This window comes from Polyodon spathula, chromosome 7 (assembly GCF_017654505.1).
Source record: "Polyodon spathula isolate WHYD16114869_AA chromosome 7, ASM1765450v1, whole genome shotgun sequence".
NCBI lineage: Eukaryota > Metazoa > Chordata > Actinopteri > Acipenseriformes > Polyodontidae > Polyodon > Polyodon spathula.
The window spans coordinates 7,481,603-7,497,028 of NC_054540.1; the positions used below are offsets into that span (position 1 = coordinate 7,481,603).

The window sequence follows — 15,426 nt, forward strand, 5'->3', positions numbered from 1 at the left end:
ATTATCACTCACAATACATGTAGTGTGCACGCTATGGTATGTAAATTAGCGAAATAGTGTGCGCGTAAATGAACTCTCTGTTAGTAAATGGGACAGTACATTGAGATTTATGGTGCACGTTATAGCTACATGTAGTGTCCTTTCGTAATGAAGTCCTAAATGCCGTGTGGCAGAGTGAGGTCCCCCTGTCACATTGTCAGTGTAGATGTTGCTGTAGTTTGGCAGGGATAGTGTTAAAATGCCCTATCCCTCCATTCCTAGCATGTGAGAATGTAATCACGCTCACCAAAGAGCATATGCACCTGAGCACCAGCTCACCTTTTTTTTGTATTTTGTTTATTTTCTTTGATTATTGGTAAATAAGAGTGCCACCTTAATTACATTTGTGTGACTCCTACATTGTCTGCATTGCCATCAGACAGCCTGTCTCATGCTCCTAATGCAAACATATGTTTAATTGTTCTTTACCAGAGGTGGTGTAGCCTATCACCAATGTGAAAGATAACTAGGCTGTATATAGTCTGTAACTTGCATTTGCAAGATGCAGCCTAAACTGCTTAAACTACTCCACGATTCAAACCGATTGCCAGTTATCTTTAACTACCTGGAATTGTTTTTAGGTCTACATTTTACAAAGTCACTGTGATTAATGCATCTAGATTGTTTTTAAACACGATTAACATTGTACATCCTGACTTAGAGTGTAAAAAACAACATCCAGCAGGTCTTCAACGCTAGAAATGTTATATGAAATGCAAGTGCTTCTGTAACAAAATTGATTTTAAAACCTTGCTTAGCCATCTTTTAAAAGGGGAAAAGTGAAATACTACTCCCTTACCCACCTGCTATATAAATCTAGTTGTTTCCTTTAATGTCCATAGGACCCTTTTGCCAATTATTACATGAAAATTGAAGAATAGTTTAATAATTGTCAGACCCGTCTATAACCTCAGTAAATGCAATGGTGCTGTTGTGATTATAAGTCAATGAAAATACTGAATGTTAGTACAGTATAGGTACCTTCATTTTTGGGGGGTGATGCAGTCTTTCAGCACCAGAGATTAACAATGTTGGAAGGAGCAGTTAAATGGATATGTCTTGCTAGTCTTACACCATTACAATTAGTTTATTCATCTTTGCGCTTCCTTGAAAATAGGGCTCTCAGGGTGAAAGTGGCATTGCTTCCCTATGCAGTTTGAAGACTAGGGGTAAACAAGATGACAGTCTCTAGGTACTGTAGTACCAATCACATGAAACCATATATCGTGTTTCTGTAAAAGTGAATGATAGTCTGTCAGCACAAAGCTTACAGACAGAACGCTGAACGTGTGGACAAGCGTTTGTATATCATTTTCAGTAATGATAACTTACCCAACCTAATGTTCATATACATTATACTTTTGCAATGAGGGTTGACCCCAACATCAACGCACACACACATATATATGCATAGACATTCTACTGCCTGTCAGTCGTGAGTCATGGCTCCATTCCCCCGACTACTTTTTGATCCTTGTTAAAGCCTGTTTGATCCTGGCACCAAAACATCTTTCTCTTGTTGTAACCACTGAAACCTCATTTGATACATTTATTGTTTTTTTTTTTTGTTTGTTTTTTTTTTTTGGGGGGGGGGGGGGGGGGGGGGGGGTTGCATAGCGAGGCATGGGGGGGGGAGGGGGGGGGGGGGGGGGGGGGGGTGTACCTGCTTTAGTTGGTGTCAGCTCTTAGAAGCTAAGCAAGGTTGAGACTCGCCTGTACATAGATGTAAAATATCCAAGGCCTATCACTGGTACTATCAGTGGCTTAATAAGGGGATCTTTCCACAGCCACAGCTGCTCCAGCTTGGGGATCCTGTATTGTAGGAGGCCCCCTGAGAAAGACATTAAACTGAGGCCTTGTGTTTTAAGTAGCTGTTAAAGATCACAAGGGAGTCTGTTTGACAAGAGAAAAGGTTTTATCCTCATTGTTCCACCGAAATCAAAAACAAATTACTACAAGTCTGATCTGGTTAGACTCCTCCCCGACTCATGTGCTCAACGTCACCACAGTAAATGAGGTCTAGCTCCTTTATCATTTTTCTTGTGGTTTAATAAGGGTTTTGATTGATTGATTCCTTGCACGGTTACAGACAATATTGAGAACCTCTGTTCATGTTTGTTTATTGATTTTTCTACATCTCTGAGGGAACTGTAAATGGTCTTTCTCCACCTTGGTGGTTCGCTGACTTTATTTTCTTTAAAATCTTTTTGCCTTTTAAACCAGTTCAGTATTGTGCATGTGCAATGCTATTGAGCTACCTTTCCAGCAGCACTATACCTTAACACAATAATTAAGTGAGGATTTAGAAAGAGCTGTAAAGACAGCATTACAGTTGTCTAAGCAATCAGACACATGGTGCTACCACTGGTATGTCAAAATATGAATGTTTTACAGATGTGCTACTTTTTCAGCGCTCATATGCTTCTGATGCAAAATCTTTGCCTTCATATTCCATCAATGTTACTTGTAGTGCATTTCCACTCAATGCACATTTCAGTTTTGTAACAAACTTGCTATCGTAAACACGAAATCTCGATTTGATATCCGTGCTTTCAGATAGTGTTGCACTTGCTTGATCATTTCACCTGCTGGAGGAAATGGCCGCCACTCTGTCAGTGGCTTCTTTCCTATTAATAAGCAATGAGCTGCTTACCCTGTTGAATGACATGTTTTCAGCCAGTAACATGCAATGACCTAGAAGACACTGCTGAGGTGAAACAGCCCTGGATATGCAAGTACAGTATAACATAAGCTCTGTGAAAAAAGGCTGAGAAAATTTAAACTTCCTTTAAAATTAAGCTGTAACAGATATCATTTAAAATGAAACATATGTTTGGTATAATATGTGTTTCTTTTGAAATTGCACATTGGATAACAATATGGCTAATAGAACTGCAACATGGGTACGTTTTATACAATTCTTTTGTTAGCTACAGTTACTTTAGCGGTGGTATTATATAGCTTGGTTACAGCAGTAGATGTATCCTTCATAACTAACAGAAATACTAAAATAAACAAAAAATGCAATATTTCTATATTTACTGTAGATACAAGGACAAGCTATTTCAACAAGAGATAATATAAAAATTGGATGTTTTCTGAACTGGCGAATCTGTGAAATTAAAACTACTCTAATTATGTTTACAGCACATTGGATACTTAGGCCTAATATTAATATGGGCCATTAAGTTTATGATGTATTGGAATATTCAGAGGCTTGAGAAAACATTACATGTTACACTTTATGAATAAGATGTATTGCAAAGCTTTTCAAGTGATTACAAAATAATAATATTAATTTTAATGTGTTATCTAAAAGTATTAATGAATGGGTTTCTTTCAGATTAAGTTTTTAATATTTATTAGGACATCCCTGCAGCAGATGGCACAAGCAATATCTCTTACTGTTACCAGAGTCACATGTCTGAGTGGTTGAGAGTCCATGAAAACAAATCTGAGAGTTTTATAGTTTTTGTTTATTTTGTTTTGGAGTTGAACTGCCATTTTTACATAATGAATTATATAACTGTACTTTAAACTGTAATAATGTTTGCTCTACTTGCAAGCTTAGAGGCCTTAAGAAAAGGTTTATATCTGTTTTTGCTTTTCTATGGTGCCAATTTGTTTATACCTTGGACAAAAAAAAAACAAACAAACAAAATAACATCACCAAAAATATGTGCTAATCTGCTGTTGAAGAAAAAAGTTGGACCGAAGAATTCTCATTTTATAACAACCAGAAAACAAAATAAAACGTTTTACTTTTCTCTAAAACCCATATCTGGTTTTAATTAGATTTAGTTTTTTTAAATGTACATCTTTTCTAGATAACTTACGTAAGCTATAACATACAGAACAATATTTGAATATCTGTTAGATATATTAGGAGTGATAGTCATCAACAAGTATCTTCTTGTTCTTGTTGAAAAGGTGATCCAGCAAACGAAGGTGGATCTTCATGCATGAGACTATACTGATAGGGACTGTGGTGATTATTTTGACGGGATCACATACGTAATAACCTCCTGTGGCCACTAGGGCCTGCAAAGAGTAACACATTCCTAACTCAAGTCAAGTTTGAATATTTCAAATAAAACAGAAATTTAAGAAGACAGTGTGGCCTACTGCTCTATGCACTGTGATCAAGTATAATATATTAGACACATCTGTATAAGTAATATCTGTCCCAATAAAATATGTTAAAAAATGGCCCAAGTTAATAACCAGACTAAAGGGACAAGGCATTTAAATATGATGACAGTAAAAAAGGGCAGTGTTATATACAAGAAAGTGTTAGTCCTGTAAATACGAAAAAATGCTATTCTCTTGAGCACAGAGTATTGGGGAGTCTTCAATACGTTCAGAACGACATGTGAAAATGTAACTAGACAATAGGGGCAGTAAAAAAGAAAAGAAAAGAAACGGGGTACAAACGCCTAAAGATATAAATCCAGGAAAGTTATTATCTTTTTTTTTTGTTTCATTACTTCTATTCTAAATATTTTATGAGTTATCAAACATTACAAATATATTTTCAACTATTTTGACAAACAAATTACACTTTTCTATAGAAAATGTTTCCAGTTCCCACATTTGCTGCAATGAAATAGTTAATGGTTCACACAATGACACATGTGAGGTTAACGTCAAGGTGTCATTAAAATTCCTTTGCATGTAATACAGTATTTGTTTTGACAACTAATGAGTTACACGGAGTGCGTCTAAAATTCTCATATTTACTTTTGTACAAAAAGTTCCACAACAATTCTAATGTAGAATCATTATCTGAACATCTGGCCCTCCATCAGGGGGAGATTGCATGAACACTACATAATTAAAGCAATCATTCAAAAAGTCAAATTCCATCTGTTGTGTGATCCAGACCCTTTTTGATGGGCGACATTTGAAAACGCACATTGTGGGATTGAAATATGCACTGTTTACATATTTGTGTTTATAATTACGTGTATGGATTTAATTTGAAAACATTTAGATTTTAGATATATATTTTTAGATTTGCAAATTCTTATTATTTTTATATAACATGCTATATATTTTATTGTCCGATATATATATATATAATATATATATATATATATATATGAGGGTTAACGTGTCACGATATAATCTATATATATATATATATATATATATATATATAAACATGATTATTGATTATTAGTTCTTTGTCAGCTATATCAAAAATATCGCCTTTTGTGATTAATCTACAATGACTAACAGCTATATAAAGCACTCACTTTTAGACCCATGTGTTTTCCCCGATTTGGTGTGATGTGACGCCTGCAGGAGTCAGTACGCCTCTCTCCTTAATTTTTGTATTCCGCTTCCGCTTCCAGTAAAAAATCTGAAGAGCCACAAACTGTTCAACAAGTAGTGGGAACTTCCAGAACACGGACTCTGTTCAGGACCGGTGTTTACATCTGTTTAGACACACCGTGCACATAGTTGGAAATCACAATTATTAAATTAGGCATTGTAATAATAATAATAAAAAAAATTAAAAGTATTTTATTTACGCGATCGGGGAAATCCCTTTAAAGCAAACGGGATAAAAAGTTACGTTAAAGTTTTGTAGATTTGATTTGTGGCCTCGCCGAGGTAATCTATTCCGACTCAAACTGGAAGGTAAGTTTTTGTTTCTTTTTTTTTTTTTTTTTTTTTTTTTTTTTTTTTAAATTTACTCTTGCAGGCGTTAATGTTTTAAACAAACGTGTTTAGCATAAACAAAAATAAACATCTGACGTTTTGTTCTGTTTGCTGTTTGATTGCAGTGCTGATTTATTTTGACAGAACAGACAGTTATTTTATTGGCATGTCTCAGAATATATTGTAAAATGTAACAATATTGGTCGTGATTGAATCAAAATATATAACACGTTTAAAGAATCCGAAATAAACAGATAGGGTGTTTTCAACTTCTGATTCTACACAGCGAAAGTATAACATGCATTATTAAAATACCTCGTTAGATTCCTTCGTTGATTTCAAGTAATAATAATGTGCGATTTTGTTGGCGTTACTGCAAGGCATTTATTTTAGCTTGGCTAAGGATCTTTCTTTCCTGGATACCATGTGAACGTTCCCCGTTTTCTTTCTGCTATCATCACCAGATGTGTTTTTCTCCTCCTGCCGATCTATTATTGCCTGTCAGTTCTGTTGACTTATTTGCGAGGGTACACACAGACTCCTACACATTGCCACCCCAGTGGAAAAAGTTATTAGTATAGTCTGTAGAGTTGGTTTTGTTTAGAGAAGAATGGGGCTGTCAACGGTTCTGGCATTTCAGTCATTAATGATTTGTTACACCAAAAATTCTCAACACGTAATTAGTTTGTTATTCTTAATTTTCATTTGGGCACTAATGCTTTTTTTATGGTAATATTACTGTGTATCTTTTGCAAGAAAAGTGACGCATTCATTAGCTTCCCAGTATTACTGCAAAGTAGAAAAAGGAGGCGGTACTGTAATTAAAAGTTACTGTTTCCAAAATACTGTTCTATCACTGGATTATACTGTAGGATGTTTTGTTAAGGGGGTCTTAATATCTGGTAAGACTTTTTATTACAACAGTTATAAATTAGTAAATAAATTAATCCAGGAATACCTACTCTACCATACATTCAAACATACATACATACATAGAATGCAATGCAGTACTGAATCAGCATTTGTGTAATACCTACATGATGACTCCTTCTGGCAAATCAGCTTTTTGTATTTTTTTAATTGTTTAGTCAGACAGTTTAATCTGCTGAAGCACATTAGCGCCACAAAGAAAACAATATGTGTTGCATTATTATTAGATACTGTTGCGTTATTTCACAATAATGATTGTGTGATTTTGTCTTTCAAACCACTCATGTCACTGTTCCCATTCAGTCTCTTCATTTTGCTTTAAAATGGGCCGTATGATTGTATTTAATGATAAACTATTGCAAAGTATTTATTGTATAGGTAAGACACTAGAGAACGGTGAAGAATGTGAGGAATTGAAACACAAATGCCTGCTCTTCTAAGGCGTAACAGCTGACCACTGATTGCTTAATCTCAGAGGGACAGTGGGGCAAGATGTCTTGGTGGAAGGCTGGCCTGCTTGGTATCTCAGTGCGGATAAAGCCTGTCCAGAATTAAAGAGTGCATGCTTTTGTTCAGAAATAGACTGATTCCCTGCAGCCCCCCTCCTGCTCATTGTCACTTAAGGACTGTCACTGTCTCCACCTGTCTGCTCCATAGACTGTACTAAATACTGTGTGTACAGACTTCAATTCCCCTCCATCTGGTTACTATCTAGATAACTGCAACAATACAAGGACCATTTCAATTAGCCCCTGTTATTTTGTTGCCATCAGGCCTTTTGAATTCAAATAAATCACAGTGTATTTCTTTGTCAGAAAACAGTACACTGAAACTATTATACATTTGTTTTTGGTTGTCATTTTAGTGCGGAAAGCCAAGGCATTTGTGTAATCCCATTAACATGATATTTTTTGAATTCTTCTGGCAAAATCAGCTTTGTTGTATTTTTTTAAATTGGGTTGAGTCCGGAAACAGTTTAATCTGCTTGGAGCACAATTAAGCGCCACAAGAAAAATAACAATATTTGTGTTGCCATTATTATGCGGATTACTGGTTTGCGGTAGTCCACAATAATGATTGTTGTGGATTTTGTCTTTCAACACCACTCAGGTTCACTCTGTGCCTCATTTCCAGTTCTGCTTGGACAAACTATTTATGCGCTTCAAATAAATAATGGGGCCGTCTATGATTGTATTTAATTGATGGATCATAAACCCTTGGTGCAAAGATTTTATTGTTATAGGTTAAGTGGGGGACAACTCCCACCCGGTAGGAACGGTGAAAGGAATTGTGAGGGGGAATTGAAAAACAAACATCAAAATGCTCTTGCTCTTCTAAGGGCGTAAAAAAGCGCTGGACACTGATTTGCTTATCTTCAGAGGGGGGGGACAGTTTGGAGGCGGGGCGCAATATTGTCCTGGGCTTGGACAAAGGCTGTGGCTGCCTGGTATCTTTCGTGCGGGGATTTAAACGGGCCCTTGTTCCAGAAACATTAAATGATGGGTAACGCATGGCTTTGTTCAGAAATCAAATACGGGGGACTTGATTCACATGCTTCCCCCCGCCTGCTCATTGTTCCAACACCTAAAGGGGGGGGGGGGATGGGTCACTGTCATCCCACCTGGTCTGTCATAGGGGGAACGTTAAACTAAATAACTGTGGTAAAGGGACTTCAAATTTCCCCTCCCATTTCTGGCTTGAAGATCTATGGTATAACTTGGGGCACTACCTAATTACAAGGGGGACCCATTTCCCAATGTTGCCCCTGTTATTTTGTGTAGCACATTCACGGCCTTTGAATTCAAACCATAAAATCACAGGGACTATTTTTCATTGTTCAGAAAAAATCAAACAGTACACTGACAAACTAGTACGTAGACTTGTTTTTTGGTTGTCCTGTTTAGTGTCGTTCAAGATTAAACAAATGTTACCAATATAGCAGTACCCAAAATTATACTTTAAAAAAACAAAAAGGGGGGACTAGGATAACCACAGCTGTTGGAAAAACTAAACGGAATTGGGTTCCCTGATGGGCAATAGGGGGAAGAGCACATAAAAGTTCCTGAGACCAACCAGGTGTCAGGGGCCAAGTGTGGTCTTGGACAGTTCCCAAATACGTTCTTACTGTAAAAGTATAGTTGACAAGAGTTCCAATTTTTATGAGACTTAACTTACCAACAAAAAGGGTTTGGGGGAGGTGAAAACCATTTTGTTTCTCCAGAATTTGGGGATCAATGTGGGGCCGGCGCAGAGAGTTGGTTTAAAGGTGAATCTGATGAAGGAAGGGGGGGGGTTTGTACTTGCATTCTATTGTCTTTTTTACACACTCTGGTGGACGCTGCTTTGCCCATCTTTTAACTTGGGGGCCATTATCGTTGGGGGGGTGAATTGCAATGTGCAACACCCCCCCCCCCCCCCCACCAACATTTTTCATCAAATCATTGTCAAGCCCATGAATGGGGGTGTGGATTTTTTAGTGATTTGAATAATTGCATGGGAAGTTGTTTCCTTGAGGGTCAGTGAGGGGAGGATCAGAAGGGGGAAAAGTGGGGAAGTAGTATAAAGTTAGTAACACAAAAGCCCCAAAGCAATCTGGCAAAAAGCAATAGTATAATTGGAGGTGGGGATTAAAAAACAAAAAAAGTTCAATAATGTCGTTAACTCCACCTTTATGTGGTTGTACAGTGGTCTTTAACCTTTTTGTCGAAATTGCAATTAAATTGCTTGGGTGGATTGTATTTCTAAAAAACAAATTAGCATTGCCGAGACAAGAAACTCTGTCTATTCTGAAACATAATAAGGCCTTTGACCCCCCTTACCCCCCAAAGATAAAGTCTGTCACATATTCTGGGCCCTTTCAAGAGGGATTGACTTCTCTTTGCTCTCCACCAATTGGGACCCACCCGGGATCAAAAATTACTCGGTGACGTTTTTGATAGCAGGACCGGCTATTTGGTATCCTGGCCCGCTAGCACTTCAGACATTGGGGGAAAATCTTAGTCTAAGGGCCTGTGACAAAGGGGGAGATTTCAGGACAACTTAATCAGAGAAACAGCAGGATCGATGGGTTTAGGGACTGGTTGGTGGAGTGTAAGGGGAAAAGGGGGGGGGTTCGGGTTTTTTTCATCGGGCTACTAGTTTTTATTTTTAATGTTGCACCAGGGACACCACAATTGCAGGGTCGTTGGCTGCGACTGCCTTACCTTGTGGGACCAGTTTCCCTAACGAGTGCAATTGGTCGAGCGGTCTATTTTAAATACTCCACAGTGTAGCCCGCCACTCACATCCTCGTACAATGTAACCACGTGTTAAAATGGGCTGTAAGGATCACTGGCGGTCCGTTCCCAGCGCGGTTGTGGGTGGGAACATTTGATTGAAAAAGCAATGGTGCGCCATCAGGATGGTCGCCCTTTATATTAACGCAGCTAAACTATCAAAGTAGTCAGTTGTTAGACCACTTTTTCATTTTTTAATTTAGATAAGGCATCCATTTCTGTATTATCTTGGCATTGATTTTATGTTGGAAAACGAGAGACGGAGTTCCTACTTGTTTGGGTACTTGCAAATAATTTAAAAGACCTTTTCTGGAATTGTCGCATGGCATCCGCAATGAAGTATTCATGCTTTCTGCTATTACGAAATCAATCCCTTGCAACTGACTTATTTCCCTAGTACACTCGTTCGGACTCTGCGATTTCTATTCCGATGCTTTTTATTGCCACTTCATGTATCCCATCCGGCTAAAGGGGTGGACAGACAGAATGAGAGTCCCCCATCACATCCCTGTAGTCAGCCCTACATGATTTAATTGCCGTCATCCTGTGACACACCCCATGGAAGACGCTGGCGTCTTGCACCGGGACCATCCGTCTTTCAATCGTTTTTAAATTATTACCACACCTGGAAGTCTGAACTGTTGCTTAATTGCTTCGATTTTGCACACTGCCGATTAAGGGGATAGGCAGCTATTACAGGGATATCTCACAGGCGCACAGTAGTCGCTACTAGTCAACTTTGCCTAATTGGAGCGTACAAATCCAATATGCGTTATACTACTCACGACGGCGAAAATTGCCCTCATGATGTTTCCTGTTTTAAATGGTGCGCTTACACGTCGTAAATAATTGCTGGAAAAAGTGGCCACTCGATGGATTTTGTGGTGGAACGTCATGTTTTCAGAGAACTCTGGTCTTATTTTAACGTACGTATAACTTCCTCATTCAGGTCTTGGACTACAGTTCATTTTAAAAGAGGCCGATTTAACCTTGGCGTTGAGCAAACGCCCACAAAAAAAAAAAAAAAAAACCAAGGTAATTTTACTTTTGGGCCTTCTTATCCCAAAACAAGCAGCTTTTTACCTTGGGGGGACTGGAATAGTTATCTTAGGGGCATCTGAAGGGGGGGGGTACTACAGCTTACCAGGAACGATCCCCTAGCTGGTATTGGGGGTCATGGAGGCCCAATTGGTAGATAGCGTCCTTAGCACCGCCAGCATGCCCTTGAAACGACTGACACTGGGTTGCCGTACCACCACGATTTCTGTTTATTTCTGTTTTGCTTTTTGTTTTCTCCGACATCCAGTGACATCACCAGAGGTTTTTATCGTGATTACAACCAGTGGCGGGGGGGGGGGGCCTTTTACCCCATCGTATTTAACAATTATGAGTGTAGACTAACCCACCAGTGCGACCAACCGAGTCCTATCCACGATCTGTAGTCAATCAATAATCTCCTTCTCGTCGAAACGGACTCGGTACGATATCTATCATACAAGTCATAAACTCACTTTTCGTTGTCTAGTACAAAACCCTTGTATAGAAGTAATTCTGAAAGTGGCACAAAAAAAAAAAAAAAATGGTGCAAGTACACATGAGTGATTAGTAGCGAGCGATTATGTAAGTCCCTCTCACCGCACTTCACTAACGTCGTAGTATTTAGGGCACAAAGTGACAAACACACCACCGTCGTGTTTATTTTTTTCCGTACATATAATATAACGGAAAGACTGTTTTCGTCCGACAAATGACTCAGTACGTAAATTTTTGCCGTAGACTCTGCCGTCTAGTGCGTCTTTGTAGGACTCACGACATAAATCCTCCGTCCGTTAGCAATCTCCAGTAGCTCCGCGTTGGACACTAAGTTATGACTTACCCAACTGTACACGTAGACCCCGGCACCATCTGCTTAAGTTTGTGTTTAAGTACAGACTCTGTCAAAATCACATATCCTGTCATTAATTATGAACTTAAAACAATTGTTACCCTCATCATCACATTTTACACAAACCTGGCTATTCTTAATAACAACCATTTTACAGCTCATTGCAACAACTGCGACTCATTTAGAAAAACTCAAAGCACACCTGAGTCAAAGAGACGCAACATGCAATTCTACTGATTGAAAACTGCAGGTAAACTGGGAGGTGGATCAGAAAAAGCAGGGAATGCACTGAACGCCCACAAAGTTCTGACAAACCTTGCACCGATGCAAAGCTAGTTTTCAGGTGCAACTCTGATATTGAAAATCGGACAAAAAAAATCATGCAAGCCCCACTGCGCTGTCGCATCTTTTTTGAATATGGGGCCCTGTGACAAAGTGCCCGCCCCTGTGTGTATTTTCTGTTATATGTTGCATATAGTGTGTTAAATGTTGATGTGTAGTCATTGGTACATGGGATATAAACGGGTCTGTGTAACATGAATGTTTAAAATGTATATTTGTATTTATGCACAAGGATTGCACAGCACTTCACATGCAAGTAATATGTGAGCACGGGGAATTGCACTTTATTAATTCACGTGCAGTTGTACCACGACTCCAATTGAATGATTGATTAGCAGTCCAGTCTTGGTACAGCTGCATAAAAGCAACATGTTTTCACATACTCGGGGATGTGTGTTGGGGAGTGGAGAACGGGGGAGAGAGAGAGAGAAGCGTAATTATAAATATCAATTGTTTTGTGTAGCGCTCGTCCACCCTGTTTTTGTCAGTGTCTATTTGTTTTGTTTGTCTATTTATTTTGGCCTCATGTGCCGTGTGCTGTTTTACAAACTTTTTATTTTCTGTCTGTTTAATTATTAAACTGCGCATCAGCGCCTTCACCATTCCAAAACCTGTGTTCTGAATCAGTTCCTGTTTCTGGTCTGTCGTCGCCCACTGTGGCCGTCTTTGGACAGGCCCTAAAAAGCCAAGGGAATTGATTGGTCAGCACTTTCAAATCAAGGTAAGAAGACTTGCACTCCCCAATGAGCAGCCAAAATAGATTTCATACTACAGAAAATTATTTTGTCTGGTAGACATCCGTTCAAAGCATTTTTCAGGAATAAAAATAAGTCTGAAATAAAACCTGTACTGTACTGCTTTAATAGTTACATTGTCAATTGATTGTATGCACTACAGTTTCTAAACTATTGGCTACAGTTCTGGGCATTCACTTGAATAATACTGGGTGTATATTTAGTGCTTATATGAATTCTGTGTATTTCCCCATTGTAATTAATAATAGGAAAAGCCTCCCCTTCACTCCTCCAGCCACTTCATTTTAAGATGGTTTTGCTTTAGCCAGTAACCTTATAAAGATATCTCAACTGTCTGTTTTCACATGCCAAGGCAATTCCACAGGGAAATGAACCCTGAACTAGTTGGACATCCTCGTTCCCTCATTCTACTGTCTCTAACTGAGTTTGTGTAAATGTTTTCAGTTCATTTAGTTCCAGTGCCAGGAACTTGAATACATGCATTACTGTAGGGATTCTCTCAATACAGTGGGACTGGGTATATTTGTACCAGCTGCCTGATTCTGAAAAGCTTTAAAGGGACTACATGCCCAGCCAAATTCCAACTGAGGCATATTATAACTCAGGGGGGGTGTGTAGTCATTGCTTGTTATATTGTGAATGAAAGCATTAAAAGCCAAAGAACACTCCTGTTAATCAATAATGTTTCATCCGAAAAGACCGTAAACAGTAATGAACCGTGTTATTAGAAGAAAAAAAAAAATCTTCGTAGACATTGACCCAGCAGCTCCCATTGATCCCGTTGGCAGGCAGGCAGGCACGGTTAGAATTCAAATGTGCTTCAATGGCAGTGGCACTGTGTGTGCCATTGGTGGAATGGTACTACAGGTGAGACATTGTCTTCCTCTTTTTGTTATTATTTCTTTGATCGGCTAAACAAATGACTACACTTTGAAGGGGAACCCCCCCCCCCATTGCCCTGTCATGATCTCCCTCTTCACTGCTTCATGAAAGTTCCCATTCACACTGGCTATGGACAAAACAAAGACCAAACTCGTGGTTTTGTTTGACAATAGTTGAGCACTGTGCTATCACGGCTGAAGAGAGAGACATATTAAGGCACTGTTTCCCAGTACCAGTCAGTCCAGATAGATGCAGTTGGTGCTGATCCTCGCAGAACTCTTCCAAGCTCAAACAAACCAGTGCTTGTGTGCCTGGAGACATTACCAGAAAACCTGTGTTGGCACCTGATAAACCAATCATTTGTTATCTCATGTCAGGGCTGTGTTGTTGGGTGCTTTGGGCTACCTAGATCCAGTTTAAATTAGGTTAATTCATGACGAAGATAAGGGACAAGTAAGTGAATTGTATTTATGTTTGGGGTCGTGCTGACATATACAGTAAATAGATATTCTCTTTGGTTCGAGGGTGATTTTTTTGGGGTAATGAAATTGTGTGGGTGTAGGTGTATGCGTTTTGCTTGCTCTTTTCTTGAACTGAATGACAGCTGTATACATTATATAAACTAGAAACAAAAATATGCTCTGACAGGTGCTGCTGTAAAATTGCATGTGTTTTAAATTACTGTTAGGTAATTTTGCTTTACATGCAGTTTTAAGAAGGTTGTTACTTGATAATCCAGCAGTGTTGACTTGTAGCTGTTGACTATGTCTTGGAAAATGGTTGCCTGCATTTGACCAAGCTTAATCAATGAATTGTTCGCCTCGCACTTTGATTTTAATAGTGTAGTGCTTATATACTTCTGTATAGGCAGTGATGCATGTGAGGTACTCGTTATTGGATTTGGATTTTACTTTTTAATACAATGGGACAGATTTTATTACAGGGTCTTTAGCATTCTTTTTAGCTTACTGAATGTATCAGAATCTGGGGATGTGTTGATGAATCTGTCCATCCTTCTGTATACCAAACATGCACACACATGTACTGGTGGGTGTAGGTCATAATGGCCAACATTTTTCAGATTTTTACTACGATATTGTTATTGCTGCAACAGCCCTGCACTGTTATCCTTTGTGCGGGGATTAGTTGAGCTTGTTCTGCCAGGTTACAAGGAGTGGAATTAAGTTTAGGAAAATGTAATATGTTGAACCTGGGAAAGAAATTCCTGATAAAGTGATGGGGGGTGTGGGGACTGAGAACAGAAAGGGAGGTCAAAGGGTCTTTTGTCCCTGGGGGAGGAGGTTAAGCTTTGGGGAGAGAATTCCCTGCAGTGAGTTTGGTCATTGAATTGAAGAAGTGCGACTTCTGGAAGTTCAAGTACTTGTAAAGGAATTTTAAAAAGGATGTTTAATTAAAGATAATTTTGTTAAAAAATAGAACCATGGTTGTTTGTTTCCTGTTTTTTTGAAGTGGTAATTGTGCCAGCTCTCTGTTTTTATAGTCATTTGTAATTTGTGTGAAGTATTCTTCCAGTGCCAAAATAAATATTTATGCCTGTGAACACTACCAAGTTGCTGTTTCCTGCAGTCCCAAAACCTCAGTCATCCTGAGGTGAGGAATGTGATTGGGTGGGGGTGAACTTGCCCATCAC

At 38.8% G+C, this 15,426-nt stretch overlaps 1 protein-coding gene across 4 annotated transcripts in view; it reads left to right on the plus strand.

Annotated features, from left to right (window-relative positions):
- The first annotated feature begins 5,411 nt into the window (after window positions 1-5,411).
- Window positions 5,412-15,426, plus strand: part of tspan9a (tetraspanin 9a) — a 133,512-nt gene continuing 123,497 nt past the window's right edge. For 2 of the 4 annotated variants that reach the window (XM_041254352.1, XM_041254353.1), the window contains exon 1: window positions 5,412-5,685. The gene's annotated coding sequence lies outside the window, so the exon portion shown is untranslated. Of the gene's footprint in view, window positions 5,686-14,083; window positions 14,229-15,426 lie in introns of those variants that run through there. The other 2 variants (XM_041254354.1, XM_041254356.1) reach the window with 1 other exon arrangement.